This window comes from Mauremys reevesii, linkage group 6 (assembly GCF_016161935.1).
Source record: "Mauremys reevesii isolate NIE-2019 linkage group 6, ASM1616193v1, whole genome shotgun sequence".
Taxonomy (NCBI): Eukaryota; Metazoa; Chordata; order Testudines; family Geoemydidae; genus Mauremys; species Mauremys reevesii.
The window spans coordinates 79,901,046-79,923,986 of record NC_052628.1 but is presented as its reverse complement, the minus strand read 5'-3'; the positions used below and the strand labels follow the sequence as shown (position 1 = coordinate 79,923,986).

Here is a 22,941-nt window from a genome sequence, read left to right as displayed (position 1 = left end):
GAAATGACAGTCTAGGAAGGAGTACTTCAGAAAGGGATCTGGGGATCATAGTGGATCACAGTTAAATATGAGTCAACAGTGTAATGCTGTTGCAAAAGAAGTGAACATCATTCTGGAATATATCAGGAGCACTGCAAGTAAGACACAAGAAATAATTCTTCCACTCAACTCCATGCCTCAGCTGGAGTATTGTGTCCAGTTCTGGGCATCACATTTCAGGAAAGATGGGGACAAATTGAAGGAAATCCAGAGAAGAGCAACAAAAATGATTAAAGGTCTAGAAAACATGACCTATGAGGAAAGATTGAAATTTTTTTGTTTAGTCTGGAGAAGAGAAGACTTGGGGAGGGCGGGTGGGGGGGGGGAAGAAGGAGGGACATGATAACAGTTTTCAAGTACATAAAAGGTTGTTACAAGGAGGAGGGAGAGAAATTGTTCTCATTAACCTCTGAGGATAGGGCAAGAAGCAATGGGTTTAAATTGCAGCTAGGGAAGTTCAAGTTGGATATTAGTAAAAACTTCCTAACTGTCAGGGTAGCTAAGCACTGGAACAAATTGTCTAAGGAGGTTATGGGATCTCCATCATTGGAGGTTTTTAATAGCAGGTTAGACAAACACCTGTCAGGGATGTTCTAGTTATTACATAGTCCTGTCTTGAGTGCAAGGGATTGGATTAGATGACTTCTCGAGGTCCCTTCCAGTCCTACATTTCTATGATTCAACTACATTTCATTGTGAGAAGTGGTCTCTCTAGGTCCAGGTTTGAAGTATTTTGGTGAGACAGTGTGGGGGAAGCCGGTATATGTCTGTATGAAGGAAGGAGCTGTCCTCCCTACAGTACCTGTTGCATGGATGAAAGACTTCAATTTCGAGGGCTGAGAACTGTGCACTTTATGTGGCTGCTAAGTTTGCACACAAAAGGAACTACAGGAGTTGAAGAAACATCTGTTTCAGGGCCTGGGGAAAGGCAAGGAGTGCCATTACTAGATGTCTGGTGAAAGATACGTGTGACGGGTTGGATCACAGAAACTCTCTTGGGACTGCTAGCTGATGTGCTGGGACTACCTCTGAGCCCATTTTCCCTGCCAGCTTGGGACTTCAGTACCTTGCCTTGTTTGAGCCAGACATGCTTGCGTGCTGCAAATGCAGATCCGGGTCTGAACCACGTCCCCCACAAGCTGCAGGTTTAACTGAAAACAGCCTAAGAAGTGCTCCTGTCTCCTGCACTCAGATACCCAACTGCCAATGGGTTTCAAACCCCAAATAAATCCGTTTTACCCTATACAAAGCGTATACAGGGTTAACTTGTAAATTGTTCACCCTCTATAACACTGATAGAGAGAGATGCACAGCTGTTTGCCCTCCCAGGTATTAATCACTTACTCTGGGTTAATTAATAAATATCAAGTGATTTTATTAAATACAAATAGTAGGATTTAAGTGGTTCCAAGTAATAACAGACAGAACACAGTAAATTACCAAACAAAATAAAATAAAACACACAAGTCTACACCTAATACAGTAGGAAACTAAATGCAGGTAAGTCTCACCCTCGGAGATGTTCCAATAAGCTTCTTTCACAGACTAGCCTCCTTCTAGTCTGGGCCCAGTCCTTTCCCCAGGTACGGTCCTTGTTCCAGCTCAGGTGGTAGCTAGGGGATTTCTCATGACTGCACCCCCCATTTGTTCTGTTCCACCCCCTTATATATCTTTGGCACAAGGCAGGAATCCTTTGTCCCTCTCTGGGTTCCCACCCCTCCTTCTAAATGGAAAGACACCAGGTTAAAGATGGATTCCAGTTCAGGTGACATGATCACATGTCACTGTAAAACTTCATTACCCACTTGCCAGCACACATGAATACAGGAAGACTTACAAGTAAACAGAGCTATCCACAGTCAATTGTCCTAGCTGATGGGAGCCATCAAGATTCTAAACCACCATTAATGGCCCACACTTTGCATAACTACAAGAAGATCTTAGAGTTGTATTTTATATTCGTAGTTTCAGATACAAGAGTGATACATTCATACAAATAGGATGAACACATTCAGTAGATTATAAGATTTGTAATGATATCTTACAAGAGACCTTTTGTATGAAGCATATTCTAGTTACATTATATTCACACTCATTAGCATATTTTCATAAAATCATATAGAGTGCAACGTCACATACGAAGCAGAAAATTAAAGTTGTATTGTTACTGTTTGAAGTAAATGTGAGCTGTGGTGAATTGTTTTAAATTTCCCCAAGGAAAGCTCTATTTCACTATCTATCAAAGCATTATATTGTGCTCATCATCATATCTGAGGGCCTAACTCGGGCCTTTCTTTGAAAATCTATATCTACTCTACAGGTAGGAGTGGCAGAATTCTATTTTTATTTTTTATAATTTTGATGGATAATATTGATGTTTAAAGCATTATTTTAGATTTTCATTGATTTAAATGTTGTTTCATAAAATTATGGGTTTTAAGCATTTTTTCAATTGTTATCTATTTAAATTTTCACAGTTGTGGGAAATTATGAGAGGGTCAAACAATAACTATTTAATGACAGTAGATGATGAAATTCACAAAGTTAAAGTTTTATGACCATTAAAACACAAATTGCCAACAGCATGTAAAAATATACACAGGAACTCTCCTTAAATCAAACTGTAATAAGTTTGCAAGCAGCATTTTTCTTACTTTGCCTGTTAATCTTGATTATTATTGGTGTGAATATTTTTAGTTGGTTTGGGTGTGAGGTGAAATCAGTGTTTACTGACATAAATATCTAATTCTTCCAAGCCTGTTTCTAGGCTGAAAAACCTGTGGGCTTGGGAGATTCCCCTGCTGTGAAAAGGAGAATTGTACTATATGAACTGATGCTGACTGAATGTGAAAGGGAAGAAGAATGATAAATCTTTCGAGACTCCCTCATGTGGGCTTGGTGGCTGGTGTATGCAAATCATAAAGAGAATGCTTCTGCAGTAAGTTGTGCTGGTGATCAGTAATCGGTATTTTCCACCATCTTTCCATTATGTCCAAAATGGCAGCATTTTGATAAGCCCCTTGGGGCAGGGACCATCTTGTTGTACAGCTCCTAGTACAGTGTGGTCTTGGTCCAGGACTGGAGCTAATAGGCGTTACAATAATACATATAATAAATAATAATAACTGACCTCTTCTGCAACTGGTCCCATGCACATTTTGTACAGATCAAGTAGAAAGTGGTACTTTATGTTCATAGTTGAATTGTGTAAATGTAACTGGTTAGGTGATATTTTAAATCTGGCTAAACATAACTGTGGTTATATTGAGACTGTAAACTCTTTCCCTCGGCCTTCTCTGCTCTGCAGAATCAATTCCTTTGCCTAATATCTCAACAGCTGTTACTAAGGCACTCTCTGCCACATATACAACAGTCTGCTTTACTAAACCTCACCTACAGGACGGAGCACAGCTGCTTGAAGTAGCATCTTGTTGCAGATGAATGCTGTGTGTATGTGGAGGAGGGTGGGAGAAGGGAATAAATAGGAGAAGTTTCCTCACCAGCAACCTCCCTGCCTAGCCAGCCCCTCCAATCACCCTGGCTGAGCACTGCCTGTGTACCAGGTTCACAGTCTCAAAATGTAGTGAAGATAATGCCAATCAGCTTTTCCATCCACCTGCTTTCAAAGGAGCCACAATTAGGAGAATTCAGAGTGTCTGTATAACCCATCAGCAGGTAAAGAGGACATCAGTAGACTTTGATTCAATAGGATACTATTGTTCATTTATACTACAATAAAACCAGGAGCATACCATAAATATATTAAGAGCTAGAGATGTATCTGACCCATGAAGTTCAGATCCATAAGTGAACCTTCCCAAAGTTTTGATTTGGGTCCATCTCTACTAAGAACGTGTAGATTTAAAAACAAAAACAAACAGCAACTGGTTTTCTCTGTTTACTTGCAACCTATATTGGGCAGAACTCAAAAGAAATCTTGAGTAGTAAGATGACATTTTCCGTTTGTCTAACTCATGACCTTGAGTTCAACTAGTTAACATCCATCTGCCTTTGGATGGTTTGAAAATAAATTAAAACTAACTCAGTGCTTAATAAACATCTTGCCTCTCCCAGTTCATTTCTTATATCTTTGTTATTCTTAACCCAAACACTGAGTTAGTGATTACCAAATTACTCTGAGCATACCTGACAAACATAACCAATCACAGTGGTATAAATGGGCAGAGGTGGCCATCCATTAAACCAGCCAGCCAGCCCTATGAGGTGTGCATTCAAATAAAAACATTAGAGAACTAAACGTTTTGTTGTTAGTATAGAGTAAGTGGATGTTTTGTCCAAATGACATTAACAACATGAGTTAGGCACAAATCCAAACTCTTCCATGTGCATCAGAAACAATAAATAAAACTGTGTTCTACAAACATTCACGTGTCCATTTCTTCCTCACTTTCTTCATTGCACATACAGATATCATGCTTGACTGTACTTAACTAATGGGTAGCTGCATTTATTTCCCTCAGGTATGTGTCTCCGTCCAATATGTATTTTGCAGCATTGTGCAAAGCATTGTGGCTTTCATTTATTTTTCTTTTTTACTGGTCAAAATTTCTCTTTCTTGGCGTGAAAGGCTAGGCTCAGGTCTGGGAAGAAACTAAATAACTAACTGCTTCATCTATAAAACAATTTTGGGTTCAAGCAGCTTTTTCAAAGTCACTCATGATTCCCAGAAGTGTAACAGTGCAGGGAACACCTTGTTCACTTCTTCAACTGTGCACCTATTGGAATCTAGTGGCTTTTTTTTCATAACATGGATCATACCAAACACGAGGGCTAAATATTCAAGGGCTGCCTTTTTGTGCACACAAAGGCATTAGTGCTTGCTAATGGGCATTTCTACTTGCAGTGTGCCTACACTTGGAAAAGCTGTTAGTTGCCAATGCACAGTAATGTTCTGGGTGTGCTAGTTGCTAAAATTGCATCTGACACTCCCGTTCTTTCAAGTAGAGACTTTACTAGGAAAAAAATGCTAGATGTATGGAGGGAGGAGGGGGGAGCCAGAATAGAGTAGTCCTAAGTAGACTTTTTACGGTTGAAAAAAAATATTTGTGATCACAGTGTTTGAAGAGTGCTGCTTTTTAATTTGGTTTATTTTCTTGGGGCACACAAATCTAAATTTTTGTTTTGATTTTAATTACTGGTAGTTTTTCTTTATAACTGCATCTTCAAAGCACTTCACCAGCTATAGCCATCTAACTCTCACACCCTGACAAGACGTGGGGTTAGCCCTGCTTTTATTTTACACAGAGAGATACTGAGACAAAGAGGTGAAGTGACTTGCCCAAGGCCAATGCCCAATCCTACAATCACTTGATGCATGCATGCAATTTTATTCACAAGGAAGTCCATGGGACGAATCAGCTGATGAAAGTTATACACATAAACGTGTGTTTGCAGGGCTGGGATCAGAAGTCTGTTGTTTCTGAGTTTGAGTCCCATCCTTATTTTCTAGACCATGTTGCCTATAACTGCTTTTCCTTGCTAACATGACCCTCTTTGTTTATTGTGCATGACGCATCTCTTTTAAATGAAAGGGGAAAGATGAATGGGATCCATCTTATGACATTAAGGAGCCTGTCGTGAAGTCTTTAATCTTGGCAGAAAATGCCTTGTATATCACATCTGTAAATGCTAAAGCAATTTAATTTTGCAGCCATATCAAGAGATCAGAGCAGCTGTTGTCTCACAAGAAACTTAATTACAGTATTTCACTCTGGGACCTAACAGGTGACCTTAAACTACCTTTATCTTTTGTTTTGCTTTTTGAGTTTGGAAAATTCAACACCTCACTTGGTGTAAATTGCCATTGCTCCAGTGAAGTTAATGGAGCTATAACTTACACCTTTTGAGAATTTGGCCCATTATTTGATGAGCTACAGAGAAGCCCATGTAGCTGCTCAAAGAACTATTTGTTCTACTTTGGTCAGGTCTACACTAGAGAAGGTTTGCTGGTATATCTAAACTGGCAACCCTCCTAGTGAAGGCGCAGCTTATACCGACAAAGTGCATTTGGCAGTAAAGCTTATACGAGGGATAGTCAGTAGGAAGATCGTGGGCCAAATCCAGACCATCAGACGCCTTTGAATGGACCCTGCTGAAATATTTTAATTAACTTATTATCATTATTGTTTTTTTAAATCATTTTCTTCTCTGGAGTCTGGACCTGGACTATACCTTGACCAAGAAATTTGGACCTTAACAAAAAAGAATTGACTACTCCTGGCTTATACTGAGTCTGCAAGCAAAATAAGCTATTTTGATAAAAAATGGACTTTTATGGTGGTGTAACTGCATCTACATTAGGGCTTTTACTATGTAGAAATGTCATAAAAAATCACACCCCTAGCTAACAATACCATGCCAGCAAAAGTTTCTAGTAAAGACCTGGCCTTCATCTCTCTCTCCCGCTCTCTAGCTGTGTGAAGCAGATTATCACATATCACAGCAAAACTGGTCAGTTCCTAGTTTCAGCGACTGTCAGATTTCTTCACAGTTACTGGATCCAGTTGTCACTAGACAGTCAATTAATTACACTTAACTGGTGTAATGACAACCGTAGTCATTGTCCCACCAGCTGCAGAAGAAATTTTATGTTTCAGATGCATCAGGTCAAGATGTTTTTTCATACAGTATATGCAAATGCTGGTATATGGAGCATTGCTATACTGTACGTGCCTCAGCAATCCTGACTGAAGTAATAGAGTGGTGTGAGAGAAGATGTCACCTTAAAACAAAAAGGACATGCCAAGACAGGGCAACTTATTTGACATTTTCAGCACAGGCATACAAAATTATATATGAAACCTGCCTTAAGCAAGGGGAATTTAGTGTTTATGGAAAGTGCCACATTGACTGCCCCGGAGATCAAATTCCTCTGCTTATACACAGGTACAGGCCATCGCAGCATGGGCAGTGTAGGCTTCCCCCATCCTCCGATGTAATTCACTCATATTCTGCAAAATCTTCCTTAGAGCAGAGAAATGGCTAGAGTGGATTTCATTTCTCTGAGACTACACTCAGACAGAGGTGGTGGAACAGTTTGTATAGTGGGGGTGCTGAGAGCTATTCAACCAAGCGGTAACCTTGTATATGATGGAAACCACTTCAAGCCAAGGGGTGCAGCAGCACCCCCAGGACTCCTTGTTCTAACACCTATTCAGTCAAATGAATTCATTTCTGAGGAACAACCAGTGGCCTGTTAATTTCATTTCTGGGGAAGGATTAACTTATATAGGGCATACTCAGTCTACTTCTGCTTGAACTCAACATTCATTTGGTATTGGCTATCTATTATATTTGGTTTCTCTGTAACATAGTTGTAGGAGCATTTATGAAGAAACCTTTGCTTTAGACCAGGTTAGGGCCATTACTTTTACTAACATCTGGCTAATGAGGTCCAGCACATTTTCTTTTAGTATTCAGTTGATTTTCACCGGGTAAGAGTAGACCCTGTTTGTTATGAAGAGCCCTACAATAACTAAGGAATGGCTTTTTTAAAGACACTGCCACCACCCTCCTTTGGGTATCAGGTTCAAGTATGTTCTTTCCATCTTCAGTGCTCTCCTATCCTGAAGATAGAAGTTAATAAAGAATTCTACCCTTGCTCTAAAATTATAGAGGTGGTTAATACACACACACACACGTATGTATGTATAGAAAGGATCTCATTCTTTATTAAATTCAGTAGTTTTGTAGAGTAATCTTTGTGAAGCCCTATTGTTTGTATCCCTGGTAAATTTAATAGGACTTTTCCTTAAGAGTATTTGCACTCCCACTGCAAATGCTTCACTCAGATTTGCTGTATCACTGTCCCTTTTGTCTCCTTTACTCCACAGCTCTCTGCCTTCTCATATACTACCCCATATTCCTAGATTAGCCTCCTAAAACATCATCTCTTCCATGAAATATTCCAGCTCTAACCGCCACTCCCCTGTTCTGTCTTGTTTATTCTCTCTGTTTTGTCATGTGCTTTTAGGCTTATTTCTGAAAGGTGTCGAGTTATCCTAAAGGCGCTCTCTTTCTATCCATCATAGGGTTTTCTACCAGTGCCTTTCAACCATAGTATCTGAGTGCCTTTTTATAAATCTGATTGACGGCAATTCCAAAGTGCCTAATGGCTTTCATGAAGTCTCTGGCTCTTCTTCCTTTTTGGATTATAGAAAATTCTGCTTGGGAGGTAGGTTTTTTTTGGGAGGGAGTGGGGAAGAGAGGGAACGGGGGTGGTTACTGTTAATGTTATGGTACAAAAATGTTACTGAATGGAAAGGTCTTCTGAAAGTTCATTTTGCAGCCAGCTTCCCTCAGCTGAGAATGCTTTGTTCCCGGCTCTCACATACTTCTTTCTGGGATTTTTGATCTACTTTGTTCCAGAGAAGCACAACTGTCTTGGCAACTGAGTGTCCTCAATTCTCACTGAAGTTAGTGGAAACTGAAGAGCCTCAGCTCATGCCAGGACTGAGCTCTTCGTTTATAAATCTTTAGGGAAAGAAGCCAAGGCCTGTTATCTTTCTGGCATTGGCCTGTGATAAATGTAACACTGTGGGTTAGATTGTGTCTGTGGGACCCAGCCTGTAGTAAAGGCCAATGTGCGCTCCACTCCAGGAGTGGCACAGGGAGGGAATTGTAGCACCTGCTGCCTCCTTGCTCCTAGGATCAGAAGAGGAAACACCTGGCATGGAGGTGGAATTTGTCAGCAGTAAATCACAGCTTTGGATGTGCTGACTTAGCTGCAATGACCTGTGCATTATGGGGCAGAGCCAATGCTCCAACTATTTCCCCTCAGCCAACCTGCTGGTGTGGGGAAGTCAACAGGCATGCAGTGTCCTTTACTCCTATATACCTGAACATAAGGTGTGGGTAGCCCACCCAGAGAGGTAAGGTGGTAGTAAGAGAATGTTTTATACCCCCTAATCCCTTATGGGGGTGCACAGTCCACCGCATAATGTAGCCCTTATGGTATATCTACACTGCAGCTAGGAGAGTGCTTCTCAGGGTGAGGAGACAGACGTGTTAGCGCTGTGTGAGCTAGTGCACTAAAAATAGCTGTGTAGCCGGAGGTAGCACGTGTGGCAGCTTGGGCTAGCCATCTGCATATAAACCTGCCCAGATCCCCGGATACGTACTTGGGAGGCTAGCCCAGAGTGCTGTCTGTGCTGCCCCTGGGTATGTTACTGTGTTTAATATGCTAGCTGAGAAGCAGAGCTAGTTCATGTCTGTCTCCCTGTATTGCGAAGCCGGCTCCCAGCTGCAGCGTGGTCATGCCCTTGAAGAAAGAAACTTAACTTTCCAATCTAATCTGAAACAAACTGTGCACCTAAACAGCAGCTCAGAGTAGAACAGCACAGATGGCCTCTGCCCTATGGATCTGAGTTTACCTATTACATCTTCAACCTTTACAACTTGCCCTTTGTCACAGAAACCTGCTGTCTGACAGAAGGCACATGACATTGCACAGGAAACCTTGAGCTAGAGGTAGGAAATGCTTTGCTGATAGGCAAACATGTTACTCCTACATGGTGTAACACATTGACTGGCTTGCTTCTGAGAATGGAATGTTCCACCCATGGAGTTTGCCAGCAGAGCAGGAGTTTCTCATTTGTGTCAGTCAAATCAGAATGCAATGGCAATATTCAAGGATAGGAAGAAAATACAGAGGATAGGTATGTCATAAAGTGCTATTGAGATGATGAATATTCTTTTTATAACACCATACAGTGAAATGTGCATCTCTGGGAGTTTTAACTACCGGTATATCACTAGCATTATTAATATTTCCTATGAACATATTGCCAGCTAACAAGGCTGACTGTGTGAGGATAAACCTGCCATCCATGGTCTCTCTGACTTTGATAATACCCTCAGCAACCTTTCTGGTACGTGCACTACACAATGAAATCATAGCAGTCCTATCTGCATTAATTAATATTGCTAGAGAACATTTTCCTTGTGTCCTGGGCTGCATATATCAATCAAATCCATTTCCCACAGAAAATTACAGGGGTTTCTTTTGTTCAGTGGAATAGGGAGGATCCTTGCAGATATCTTTCGACCAGTTTTTAAATGTCACGTGTGTGAGGAATGTTGTGGAAATGCACAGCCTGGCAAAATTCACTTTATGTGGTTAAACAAAGTGCCTTTCTCAGGATTGAGGATTAGATTATACAGTCCTTCGGTACAGATTGTGTCTCATATGGTACACCATGCATCGCTGGTGTAACAAAATAATAATAATAAATCAATCAATCAATGGAGTTATATCAGCATAAAATTTGAGTCATGTAGTATTGAATCAGGCCCCATATGCTCAGAGTTTAGCTCAGCCTTGAACTTTACAGTATTTGTGTTACATTTAGGAGAGACTGTGAGGAAAGGATCAAAGGGGAGATGGGGTTAAAACATCCAATATAAAAAATAGGGAGAGAAATGGAACAGAGGGCAGGCAGGACGAAATATCCTAATAAAAAAACCCAAACCTATATACAGTAAAGAGACCCTATACAGGATACAGACTTTTCAGGAAGGTGGTTCTTTCATTCCTTATATATAGCACAAGTTTCCCTTTAACTAGATTTTTTTTGTAAATCACCCTTAGCAAAATCATGGCCATGGGTGTAAATGACAGGAGGAAAATGTCTCCAATTTTGGTTTGGTTTTGTAAAACCTGCAAATCCAAGCAATAGTTTGTGAGGTTTATCCTCCTTATTGTAAATCCTTTTACAGAAAGATCATAAAAGGATTAATGACTATTTACTCTGTACTCTACAACTTCATTCTTTTATTACACTTAGAAATAAATGTGCTGTGTTTTAGGACCACATCATTTAGTCACGATGAAGATGTATCTGCAATATTTTACCCAATGCTATATTGTGATAAAATTTTGGCGTGACCTCATTTTGTCCCCAGGATAATCCAAACTTCTTTTGACTGATTTTGTTTCAGGAAAAATTCAAGTCAAATGAAACAAGTTAATAGATATGTTAAAACTTACTTTGGAATATATGCTTGTTTAGCTGTGTCATTGTCATCCAGTCACCCCTACCCAGGCAGTTAAAAGTAAATTCCACTTCCTCTGTGTTTCTTCTGTTAGAAATAAAGGAGGTGAACAAGTGTTCCTCTTTCAAGGGTAAAGTCAAGGAAGAAACTCCCAATAAAATGGATCATTATCTCCCATGTGGACTGAAACAGGACAACTTCCTATTCCCATATGGAATGAAACATAATATTTCCACAAGGACTGAACTTCTTAAGAGTCCTTAATGGTAATGCTCTTTGATTTTTTTTTCACTCTGAAGACAATTTTTAAGAGTCAGATCCCACTTCAGCACCCAACCAGCTCTATATGGTTTGGTTCTCAAAATATGTCATTGTGCAGACCACCCAATAAAGGTACTCTGGCTCACTGATGTTCCATGGGCCATAGGTTGAGAAACACTGACACAGAGCATCCCAAAGTACCATCCAAGTGGTACTCAGTACACACCAGTTGGTTGTTGTTTAGTAAGAGGTAGTTATTTCTATATTAATAAGCCTGGAGGTCCAATCAACCTGATCTAGTGAAGATGGAAAGTTAACTTATCTTTATCAGCAGTCAAAATAATACGGTCAAAGCCAGATAGAAATAAAAACTGAACAATGGTTTTCAGGTTCCAAATAGATAAGAGAAACTGTGTTCCTCTATTTTTTTTTAAAAAGCATAATTTAATTTGTTTGTTGGTAGCTACATAGTTAATTTAAAAAAAATGTAATTAATGTATTAGACCAGTCTCCGGTAGGGGGCCTTATTCATAACTGGTTAAAAGCTTTTGACCAAAACCATAATAAGCTACAAAGCATTTTTCTGAATTCTATTGTAGCATTTTTCCCGGTATTTTTCCCATAATTTTTCCCCTGTGCAAAAAGTTATTCAAGGAAATCTCCTTCATGTTATTCACTATTAATATGAAGAGAGTGCTTCTGGAGCAGAGACCAACTCTCACCATATTTCAGCCATGTGGGAATTCTACCTCTATCAGGGAGGCTTTGATGGAGACTCCATCCAGAAGGATGATGACTCTCCCCTAGCTTTTACACACCATGATGGGTATAGATTCTCCATATAGCACATTTTGCTAATGCACAGGGCCCTTTAACCATTGAGTGAAGAGATATAGACTAGCCCAGCAAGGAGCAAGACTGAGCTCATGCCTCCTAACAGATACACATAATGGTCAATGTTCAAAAGGCTAATACTAGAGCATCTAACTAGCTATCTAATCACCATAGTATCAGAATGCCAGCCAGGTAAATTCAATAGCAAAATCCCTAGTGGAGTTCATAGAGTCTCTGGCACTTCTTGTTGTTAGTGCTCACAAAAGGAGGTAAAAAGTGCAGTGACAGATGAAATTCATTGTTTAAAAACACTATGTAATGGACATTGAAAGGAATACTATGAAATACTCATGCACATTGCAAATTAACTGTAACCACTCCGGAAAAAGACCTGGAGTTATTGAGAACAGCTCAGTGAAAATCTATGCTCAAAGTGAAGTTGTGGTTAAAAAAAATAAAAATAAAAAAGAAATGTTAGCATGTCTGTAAACAGGAGGAAAGGAAAAAAGCATGAATCGGAGAAAAACTGAGACCAAAAAGAATTTTTTAAAAGATAGCAGTTCCTGTTGTAAGTGATTGCAGTGTACACAACCCACTTAAAGGAGAGGTTTTATAGACTGAAAAAGGCTTTGGAGGAAACATTTTTTTAAAAGTTTGTTTTCATTCTAGCCTCCAAGCAGTAACCACATCCTCTGTCTTTCTTCCCAGCTGCTTTTCTTCAACTGACTGACCAGTGCAGTTCCTATGGATAACATTAATATGGAGAGTGAGAACCCTGTCACGCGGTGCTGAGGAAGCACTTCCTACTGACCTTTCTCTTTGTGTGTTTTAGTTAATTTATAGTTTTTAAAGTTTGTTCAGCTGTTAGCTTTGAGGCTGTGTGCCACCTTTTAGCCCAAAATATATCTAAAACAGGGCAGAACACAGCAGGGGAGCTGTATTTCACTGCAGTCAACACTCTGACTATTTCTCCCTCACACATGTACACACCATTATTTGTGTACATTTTAAAAAATGTCCCTTAAGAGCTGGATTGTAAGGTGTTGAGGAGGAGGCGTGGCCATGACCTTCCTCCCCCTCTACAGAGAAGGTCCACTATGGGGAGCATTCTGGGCCAGGGATCTACTGACACAAAGCAGCCCTGAATTTAGCTTAACTAGCTTCTGCAGGACCCCCCTGCAAAGAGGAATCCTCCAGGAGTGTAGAGCTGTTGTTCTGGCTCCATTATTATCCCTTCCTGAATGTGGGCATGAGGCGGGGACCCGAGAAAAGGGGGACAGCCAGGCTGTCCTTGTGCTCAACTAATCCCCAGCTGCCATAACAGTCCATAGAGGCTATAGTCAGATGGCATATATTAGTGCAGCTTTTAGGTTGCTCTGAATTGTTCCAGGCACAGGACTAGTGTCACGATAAGATCAGAAGGGGACATATAGGTGGCTTCAAGCCATCTTCACTGTCCCCAGATTTGCACCAACTGCTCCTGAGCCAGAATGAAGAATTGGGGCCATAGAGTATAGGGATTAATCTTCTACCTCTTAAATGCACTATGCTGCAAGTCAGGAAAAGGAAACTGGTCCCCAATACTATGATTGGTTGGAACATACAAAAAGTGATTCCCAAATATGCAGCAAGTTTAGCTCGCTCTGACCTCAGGGGGGACATATTAGTAGATGTTTGAGAGTTCTAGAAGGAGAAAATCTAAAATGGTCACTGATTTCAGGCTGAATGATTATTTGTGTGATAATTCACAATAGATGTCCATTACTCACTGTTCATTATCTTCCTGCTTAAAAAATGTCAGTCATTCCATCCAAGAGCAGAAACGTGTGTAACCAATCACACAGCAGGAATACTCAAAGACAACATTTCTCAAATAAGCCACAGGCTTACATTTGTTCATATAACTTACAAAGAAATAAAATACTCGCAGAAATGATCAGTAGTTTGTGAGTGATTTTGAAATGAAAAAATAAGGAGCTAAATTTGCAAGGAATAATTCAGCCGTCTCTTATCAACACACAGCAATGTTGCACAACAATTTAAGAGGGGAAAATGTGGCCTAAACTTGATCAAAGTTTGAGCGCCCTTGCTAAAGCCTTTGCTTTGAAAAGCAGCTATGTAAATAATGCTGTGTACTCAGAAGCATATCTCAGTATTAAAGAAACTGGGATAAATCTCTTAGGTGTACAAAAATGCAAATATATGTGAGCAAAAACTGCAAGCACAGTAACATAGCAATTTCTGTGGGGCTTTATGACATTCTGTATATTTGTTCCAAGTTTTCTTTCCAAGGTATTGCACACTACGTTGCTTTTTGGAGGATAATTAGCTGACAAATCTGAGCATCTGCAGCTCATTTGGCTCCTGAACGTATTCTGATTTCTTCAGCTTTTAACTTAAACCTCAGTTTAACTACATGACAAACCTTTCCACAACTAAATAGTTTCATTTTATTCATTTTTAAGGAAGCCGTAGGGAAACTGAACATTATTTCCAACTGGTAGCACAGCGTGGAATTTCCACGTTTAAGAAAATCTGCCAGGGATACACCTGAGTTAACTTCCTCTTGGCTTTGATGTTCTCTATTTCTCAAACAATCCCTCTTCTAAATTGCAAGAAAACTAGTTAGAAAAGATTCCAGATTTCCTTTTATCACAGACCAGAGAAATGAAGTTAAAAGCAAAGAGTTACATTTTCTAACCCACCTCATGAAAAAGCCTCAAACTTAAAAGAAAAAACTTACAGAGGCGCTTAACCAAAACAGGCAAAATATCTACTGAATAACCACAAGAATAAATTCCCCTCTCATGTGGGGAGCTTATTCAGAAGAGTTGACAGCTCTGCAAAATAACCTTAGCAGAGTTTGATGGCAGGAGGTTGCTGCATAAAAAAAGAGATGAAGGTGACTCAGCTGGGAAGCAAAAGTTTGCAGGACCTTGTCAATTGGTAAAGCTCACTTAAGATTTGCATTTTTAACTAAGATTTCACTTTGCATGCAAAGTTTTATAATGGAAACAATGCCACACTATAGATTTGTATTTAGAGTCTGTTTTTCTGTATGAAAGAACTCTGAGAGTTTATATTAATTTCCAAAATAAAAATAACTGTAGATATTAAGGCTCAGGCTGATGCCCAGGCTGTGAAACCTTGTGAGGGGAGAGGGTCTCACAGCCCAGGCGCCATCCTGACCCCAAACATCTACACTGTTATTTTTAGCCCTGCAGCATGAGCTCAGGAGCCCCAGTTGACCCAGGCTCTGAGACTCAGTGCAGTGCATTTTTCTTTGCAGCGTAAATACACTTAATAATCTACCCTAGGAGCCTGGTTCTTCTCTCACTTACACTAGTTCAATTCATGAGTAATTTCTGTATATTTACCTCAGTATAAAAGTGGTGTAAGAGGAGAATCAGGCCCAATGAGTATGTCTACACTCCCAGGCTGAGTCCACACACTTATGCTAGCAGGGCTCGCGCTAGTGCAATAAAATTGCTGCCTAGATGTTGCCTTGAGCTTGAGACTCATGCTGGAGCTCATGCTCTCCGACTCACCCACCCCTTCAGGCTTGAGAGCCTGAGCTCCAGTCCAAGCTGCAAGGTCTACACAGCTATTTTTAGCATGCTAGTGGGAGCCTTGGCTACATAAATCTGTCAATCCAGGCTGGGAGAGTCACTTTCAGCAGCAGCGCAGACATATGCAAAGAGGGCGGTAAGAGCTGTGGGAATTAATACCTTCTTACAATGAAGTAAAGAGAAAAACCAATCAAGGAAACAGAAAAAAAGTTATGAAAACCACAAGCTGTTTCACTTACAGTTCTCTTCTGCAACGCTAAAACTGACACCGTCTACAGAAAACAAATCAGGAACTTTTTTTTGTTTGTTTTTTTTTGCACAATACTAATGAAAGAGGTGCCATGACTGGGTGAATAATTCTGTCCCTGGTGGGTGGAGCAAAAGGTGCCATCCAGCTACAGTTCCTTATCGTCTCCTGATGATTTGCAGACTAAATCTGGGACACAGGCAGGATGGCAATATAATGAAGCTGGCTTCAGTTAGCCTAAACCCTGCTGGGATGCCGAAAGCCAGGTTGCAGCGATGGAAAAAGGCAGCAGCTTTTCATGCATGGGAGTATTGGGGCCCGTTTTGGTGGTAAATTACCTTTGTAGGGACTACAGGAGGTATGCATTGACCCTAGGAGTTCAGAAGAAAACATAAATCTATATAGGGTTCATAGCCACTGGCCCTGAGTATGGGGTGCTATGGAGCTGCATCACCCAGGAATAGAGCTAGGGAGATTCTGCCTCAGGCAGGCAAATTCTTTCCCAGCACAGATCCCTGTCCACAAAGTACAAAAGGGCTCCGACTTACTGGAGAATCAGGCTCACTATCTCTTCCTACCTTAATACTGCATGTTGAATCTTTAATTAATGTCTGAAAAGTGCTTTGAGATCCGAGTGAAAAGGTGCTTTGCAAGTCTACAGGATGGTCAGATTGCACCTTCCCAACACAGGGGCATGGCGTACTGGGTTCTGCAGTCTCCCTGACCGCACGTTTATATTCGTAATGTGGGCAGCCATAGGCCTCACTGTAGAAGTCCGCAGCCCGTGCTTTGGTTACTCAGGGACCGCAGGATCTAGAGTGGCAAAGACAGTCTGCAACCACAGCTGAAATAGCCCAAGATATTGCCAGTGTAGAAGCCCAATGGTACTATTGCATGAAGCATCTGTACACAGTCTGTCCGGCTCCTAATAATGCTATTAATCCCTTTCTTTTCACAAGCTCTATATTTAATTACATTCTTTAGAATAGTTTTACAGGGTTTTTAAACTGGAGAAAGATGTAGCTTTTCTTCGCCTGCATAGTGCTGTTCTGTGAAGGGCTCAACCACTCGCACTGAGCTTCAGAACAATGAATTATGCTTATAGATGGCAGATAGATAGCAGCAGCAGCTTTTAGTTGGGTCAGATCAGTAAGCAGCGGGGAAAATATGATATTCCTATAAAGGAAAGCAGCTGCAAGAGAAAATGAACATTAGACATCTTTCAGCTATTAGAAAAATGTCAGTGAGATGAAGCACTTGTTCTTTTCCAGCTAATTTGTATAAAGGACATTTTTGGCACCCATCCAGTTCTAGCCGTTCTCTGCATAATCTAGTGGCTCCAAGCTGCTTGCTGGCAGCTAGCCCTGCTCATGAAATTTGACTTGGCCGCTTTGATTCTGTGTTCAGGGGCAAGTGAGGTGGGACTTCTTGATTTTACACATCAGTAAACATGGTTTGGCCAACAGAAAAAAACATTGCTTTGCAGTGGAAAATGAAGGGAAGTCTGGTCTAGCCGCTGCTGCCTTGGGGAATTGTGTATGTGCAGATCCACAGCAAAAAGGAATTTCCCTCCCCAGCCTGCATACAGTAAGCAGAGTCATAATAAACTTCCTCTTCAGGACTTGTATTACTAAACCACCGAAGTGCTGTGTTTGTAAAAATGAATGGTGTTGCCCAACATATTCAAAGGAAGGAAATTTAAAGATTAGGACTGTGCTTAACTCACCAAACTACTGCTGAGAGCTCAAAGCATAACCTAATGCTATCTATCATATATTGTAGTTATATACAGGGTCTGATTCAACCACCTTTACTTACAAGTCACACCTTACTCTTCCAGTAGATACATTTAAATCAATGGGGATAATTTATATCTAGTCCAGGGGAGAACTGTGAGATTTAAATCATTAATTGATGGGGAGCACTTGGAGATCTTTGGGTGAAAGACTTTGGGGGCCTGATTCTGCCAGCCTTACTCATGTTGTTTTGTACCTTATTGACTCAGTCATTTCAGAGGATAAATTGTACCTCTTTCTTTTGTTCTTTTTTATGGTAGTTTATAAAACGGGTCACATTCTACTCTCGATAACACCTATGCAGCTCCATTTACTTAAGTGGTGTGTAAGTTAGAGCAGATGTTGACTTAGACCAAGACACTCTCATGCAAATTTATAACAATTAGCATATTTTCTTCCACAGAGCCACTGGTCTATTGCAAAAATATGTATTTTAATATACTTTCTGCTGAAATGTATAGATCTGGGTTCTCTGTTATCCTGAGTTCCTTCTTGGTGCAGCAAAGGATATGGCGTGGGGGAAGGGGAGGGATTTCAAGGAGTTAGTTACTGATCCCTGATTCTCTGTCAGCCGTGGGCTGTATGCAGATTAGAGTGGTCTGCTCTAATATGCAGCAGCTGACAATGGTGCCCCAGGTGCACCATGGGAAGATATCCGACAGCAGAATGCTCTGGCTATGCCTCCTCCCTGTTCCTAATATATATATACCCTGTGCCACAGGCTGTGAGGAGGGTGGCATAGGAGCCAGCTGTATGCCTGCAGGGATTTTCTCCCATGCTGGGAGAAATCCCCAGCAAGGGAAATGGGGGGGGGGGGAAGGGATTCTGTCCCCTTTCTGCCACCAGAGCAAGGGTATGGTATGTGAGTGAATCTGTCCCATACAGTGTGTCTAGAGAGTCATAGGGCTTGAGCCGTCAGTTCTTACTCATGTGAGTAAATGGTAGCATTGACATGGGTAGATCTGCAGACCAGGCCCTTCAGCTGTGGACAACAACACAGCATGATATAACTTCTCCTTTGGAGGATGCACAGATGCTCCTGTCAAATCTGCATCTTTGTATGTGTTCTAAGGCTTTCGAGCCAAATTTTTCAAATTTGGATGCCTATAGTGAAGCACCTAAATCCATATTTAGGCGTCAAAATAAAAGTGGCCTGATTTTCAGAGGTGTTGAGGTTCAGATGCTTCTGTTATTTGTGCAATGGGGTATAGTGGCTCTTTAAAACTAGAGGGGGCCAGAAGACTCCATTTCAGGGAGTTGGATTGAACGAAGGCCCAGGAAATGTCCTGGTAGCAGAAGACAGAAAGTGGTAATGGGAAATTAGGAGTTGGACGGGGGAAAACCCCAGGGCACTGTTCCTTTAAGGGCCAAGGATCAGGAGCCCTAGAGTGTAGAGGGGGGCAGGTCTCCCTGCTCTTACAGTCAATCAGGAGGAGCGCTCTGAAGGAGGGCATTATAAAACCTGCCTTTTCTTTCATAACAGGGCAGGCCCTGAAGGAGAAGGCAGTCAAGGCAGAGTTCTGGCCATGAAGGGGCTTTGGGTGGAGCAGACTGGGACAGAGGAAGTGCTCTATGCCTGGCAGAAGACCCAGGGCTGAGTATGAACTTCTGTGTTATGGTGATGGGCTTTATTTTGTGGACTGTGAGAATTGTTTGAACCTTTTGTTATTAAGGATTCTGAGGCCTATCTGTATCTTATCTATTATTAAATCAGCACGGTGGGCTACGGGGGGGGGCGGGATGCTGTTAAGCTTAAGAGAAACTGTGGTGTGCTAAGGAGCCCTTAACAGAGGTAGGGTGCCTGCAAAGCTACCCCTGTCCATGAGCGTGTGCTCAGTAAGCAGCCACCAGGGTACAGGATACAGTAGGGATTGGTGGTGCTCAGCAGTACTGAAAGATATGAGAAGTGCTTTTAGCAATCCTTTGGGACATAGATGGAGGGGAGAACTAGGCAAACAAAAAGATGAAACTTTGATTGGAAAAAGATTGGGACCCCTTAGTTCCACTGGTGAGTAGTTACTCACCTAAGTACTGTCACTGAAATCAATGAGGCCTTCATTCAGAAAAACACTTTTAGGCCAGCTTAGATGCATCATTCTTCAGAAAAATGCTTGAGGGCATGTTTAAGTGCATTCCTGAATAGGGATGCATGTCAGTAACTGCTCACTAATAGGAGTAATGGGGCACAATCTGGCCATGTTATAGTTTGAAGTGTACTGAAGCCCAGTGTTTGCCTATAGACTCCTTGGCTCCAAAGAGCATTTATGCCTATCCTACAACTTCATTAGCACAAGTGCAGAGCCATTGCTGCTCTTACAGAACCTTGCATATGTGGAAAGGAGGAGGAGTCTTAAATTAGTTGACAAGATTGGCTGGTCAGTGCTTCACACAACCTTACTGAGTGGGGAGGGGAACTATAACGTCAAAAGGAGGTGAGACCATCTGGAAAAGAGGTTAGCTGGGGACTATAGGCATGGGTGTTTGCAAGTTTTTTTGGACATAATTCAAAGAAGACGTGAGTGATCTAATTTACATTGGTTTGATTATTTTGTGAGTGTGCAAGGGTAACTTTTGTGTTGAAAGGGTGGTAGCAGGAGGAAATAGGGAAGTGGCTGTTCAAAAAGAGGTCTGTTAAGGTGAAAGTCCTGCAGGGATTCCAAGGACAGCATCCAGCTAAGGCCCAAATTCAAACCTGGAGGAAGTGACTGCAACTCAACTCCTCCTCAGTGAGTACACTGTGTGGCTTTGGCATACTTTACTCAAGGGGTCAGATTAGTTTTGTCAGTCCCTCTTGTCATTCCAGTCTTTCTCCTCATGAGAATATTACCATGAAATAATACTGGGGCTTTGCAGTGATACAGCTGATCTTCATGGTATTGTGAACTTTGATGACTTGCTTACTACTCCATATTTTCAGTTTTACTAATCTGTGAGGAGATTGTGGAATGACTAATGTGTAGGTTTCTGGTATAGGGGTCAGGGACAAGTTTCAGGTGACGCCTTCTCTTTAAGGCTAGAAGCAAGCAGATTCTGAAAATTCCAGGTGGGGCCTCCCAAAACTCTTCTGGAATACAGGAGCGCCGCCAGCTTTTTTGGTGCCCTAGGTGGCGGAAGTTCCCACCCCTGAAATGGCGCCTCCTACAGAGGTGGCGGACAGTCCTGCCCCCAAAATACCGCCAACGACCGGGGCAGCCACCGCCTTCCAAATGTTAGTGCCCTAGGCGACCGCCTAGGTCGCCTAAAGGGTTGCGCTGGCCCTGCTGGTATAACATGGAGTCATGGTGTGGAAAAGGCTGTGAATGACTGGCAGTAGGCACTGAAAATGTCAAATCATGAAAGGACCAAAAGACGATAATATAACACTATGACAAAATATAACGATATAAAAATATAGCACTTCACTATTTGCTATTCATTATGCCACTGTTATAATGAAATAATACACAATCAGGTATTAATAGCAGTGATACTATAGTTATTTATAAAGTTAGAGCTATACTAAAGTGCATTTGGAATAAATTATCAAATGAAATAACAATATTATTGCAGAACCACAAATATTAATATTGTCATAAAATCTATCTGGAAACAAGAGGTTGGTTATATCTGTATACTTGTCAACTGCTGTGGATACACACTTGTTTGATATCAGTATTAGAAGGTATGAAGATCTGGATGGCAGCCATAAATCCTCCTATAGAAGTTTGTTTGTATCAGTAAATGGTCTCCAACTCCCCCAAATCCTAGTGTTATTTACACAGTGATCTGAAAAGCTGAACTGATGGCTAATATGTTCAACTGCTTCTCCAGCATTGTGAGTCAAGGGTAGATTATTGTAGAAACAAAATGCATATTGATCTTGCATTAATCTGGGCACATGTTAATGACCTAGTTTCTGTTCATTCCATCATAGTGACCTACAGCAATTTGTATGTTTATGCAAGAGAAGAGCCCATTGATCACTATCATCAAATGTGTGTGGGTTTTTACTTTCATTTCAAAGATCTACAAAAATGGTTCCCTTACAAAGAAGATTTTTATCAGAAACATTAGGTTTGTGAATACATTCACAGCTTTTACAGTTTTTGTTTTAAATGAAAACTACAATATCTTGGCTGAATAAACAAGGTTGGTGTTCAGATGAAAACAAGAGACAGAATTGTTTGCAAACAGCCCTTTCAAGAATTCCAGGAAATGTTGAAGATCCCAAATAACTCTGCAGTTACTGAGAGTGGAAATGAAGCTTTAACTGTGTGCTAATATTGTTGGAGTTGATACTGTCTTCCTAGTCTCTAATTTTCTTTTGCTTTGCAACACTTGTTACTCCTGTCACTAGGGTAGCTGAAACACTGTGTTTTACTGAGATAGCAAAGTGCATTTTAGTTTGTGTTCTACCAAGTGTTGCCTTTTAGTACTGAAACTAGTACACGTTAAATTAAAAAAAGATGTAGCTAGAGGCATGGATAAAAGAAAAGGCAAAGTGGAAGGAGTATTGTCTAGTGATTAGAGCAGGGGACTGGAAGGATGACCTAGTGGTTAAAGAAAAGATCTGGACTGGGACTCAGAAGAGCTAAGTTTAGTTCCTAGTTCTGCCACTGACTCTCTGTGAAACTTTAGGAAAATCACTTCAGGTATGTCTACACTGCAATTAGGCACCAGCCGCTCATGATAGCCCTAGATCTCTCTCACCTTGAGGGGTCCCAAAGCTGAGGTGCCAGCCTGAGCCTGGATGTCTGCAATGCAATTTTGCAGCCTGAGCCCTGTGAGCCCAAGTCAACTGATGTGCGCCAGCTGGGGGTGTTTAATTGCAGTGTAGACCTACCCTGAGTGTAGGATTTTCAGAAAGTCTCCACATTGGTCTAACTCTGCTTTCATTAAAATCAGAGGGGATTTTACCATTGACTTCAATAGGGAGTACAGTTAGGCCAATGCTGAATATTTTTGAAAATTCCACTTTAATTTCTCTGTGTTCAGTTCATTTGCAAAATCAGAATAATACTTCCTTTCTCCTACCCCTGGTCTCTCTTGTCTAGCTAAACTGTAAACTCTTTGGGCGCAGGGACTGTCTTTTGCTAAGGGTTTATACAAAGCCTAGCATAGTAGGGCCTCAATCCTGGACTGGGTCTCTGGGTGCTACAATAATAATAATAATTAATACTACTATGAATAAATAAACTACTAA

General features: G+C 41.0%; 1 long non-coding RNA gene across 1 annotated transcript in view; it reads left to right on the top strand.

Moving 5' to 3' along the window:
- The first annotated feature begins 8,097 nt into the window (after positions 1 to 8,097).
- The window catches only part of LOC120408770, a 135,146-nt gene continuing 120,302 nt past the window's right edge, over positions 8,098 to 22,941 (top strand). The window contains exons 1-3 of the long non-coding RNA XR_005600955.1: positions 8,098 to 8,233; positions 11,147 to 11,318; positions 12,856 to 12,968. This is a non-coding gene — a long non-coding RNA (uncharacterized LOC120408770). The remainder of the gene's footprint in view (positions 8,234 to 11,146; positions 11,319 to 12,855; positions 12,969 to 22,941) is intronic.